A 1717-nucleotide genomic window follows, 5' to 3' on the forward strand; every position below is an offset into this window, starting at 1 on the left:
AGATCAAAAGTAGTGTAGTCCTCCTGGTATTGCCAAGTAGTACCATACTTGTATATACCCATTTTATGAATGAGGCTTTCACCAACTAGATGATCCTTATTAGTATACTCAATAATCCACAATGTGTGAAATGAAAATACTGTAGGGAAGCAGCTTCGACTGAGACAGAGACACATTGTTCATAATTTTCAAAATTTCCTCAGGCCAGTTGATCATTACATTATTCTTTAAAGCATACATGAAATGCAAATCATTCACATTAGGCTGTGCGTGATTTGTGTTCCTTTGTACTAGTATGTAAGCAATGACATAATGCAACAGCCTGTTCTCAACAGATAACGACTCAGCTTTGGTCAGTTGACCCTGAATATACAAGTGAGGACCTTGAAGGAATGACTTATAAACCTCAGTAGGATCAAAGTTATCCTTCACCCAGGAACAATCTCCTATTCCATAACCGGAAGATGACAAACCACCAACGTTCATAAACAGATCATCATTAAGCTCAAAAAATTTACCAGAAATCATAGACCAGTACTTTCCATCCTTATATCTAAAATTCGCATAAAATTCCCTAACTAGAGCAGGGTAAACTTGTCCCTTTAATTCCAGAAATTGAACGGCACCCTAAGCCTACATATCATGCGGGAAACTAAAGTTCTGTTCCGCCAACCAGGTTAAATCCACATACCTTACGTACGTGGGTTTGCGACCTTGGAATTTTGCCAAACGGGTTTCTTGCAAGATGAGTGAGTAATATGGGTCACCGCGGTCCCGAGTGGAAGGTGAACCGACTTCCGTTCTTCGTACACGGTTAGCTATAGTCTTGACCCTTTTTGTACGACCTTGCTCCATTGTATTTGAAGAAACCGAATTGATGTTGAATGAGCAGAGAAGGATTTAGGCAAACCTAACCTAGGGTTTAATTTGGTGGAAAATTGGGAATATAGTGGAATGAGGATGATAGAGTGAGATTTCTTGATGGTTTGAGAGGGTTAGGATGAGGTTTTTCCTACTTTAGTGCACTTGAATTAGTTGAGTTACGGATTCAGAGACTCAAAGCGTAAAAGAGGTGGAGAAAGTGCCGAAAAAAGTGTAAAAACGAGATGTTGTCTGCCTTTAAAATACTGGTTTTAATCGATTAAAGGGCAGGTTTAATCGATTAAAATCATGTAAAATTTGATTTTTCAAAAATAGATGCCCAGGTAATCGATTAACGCCAAGTGTTTAATCGATTAAACACAGTAAAAAGTGATTTTAATGGTTTCAACTTTTTAGGACTCATGCATGCATTTTAACGGATTAATCGAAACATTTGTAATCACGAAAAGAGTTAATCATGAGACATAATTTTGCATTTGAATATATATCATTTAAACAAGAGACAAATAGGCATATAGAGGCAAGACAATAATGCAAACAACTAAACAATTTTAATCAAGATATTGTTCATCAAGAATTCCAAGTTCTCTCCTTAGAACATAGAAAGTATCCCTGGGAAGGGGCTTGGTGAAAATATCTGCTAACTGTTTAGAGATTTCAAAAAATTCAAGAACGCAGTCACCTTTTTGTACATGATCACGTAAAAAATGATGTCTAATTTCTATATGCTTTGTTCTAGAATGCAAAACGGGATTCTTGGATAGGTTTATGGCACTTGTATTATCGCATTTAATGGGGATCTTTTCAAGTTTAAGACCAAAATCCTTAAGTTGCT

Source organism: Lupinus angustifolius, chromosome LG01 (assembly GCF_001865875.1).
Source record: "Lupinus angustifolius cultivar Tanjil chromosome LG01, LupAngTanjil_v1.0, whole genome shotgun sequence".
In the NCBI taxonomy this organism is placed as follows: Eukaryota; Viridiplantae; Streptophyta; class Magnoliopsida; order Fabales; family Fabaceae; genus Lupinus; species Lupinus angustifolius.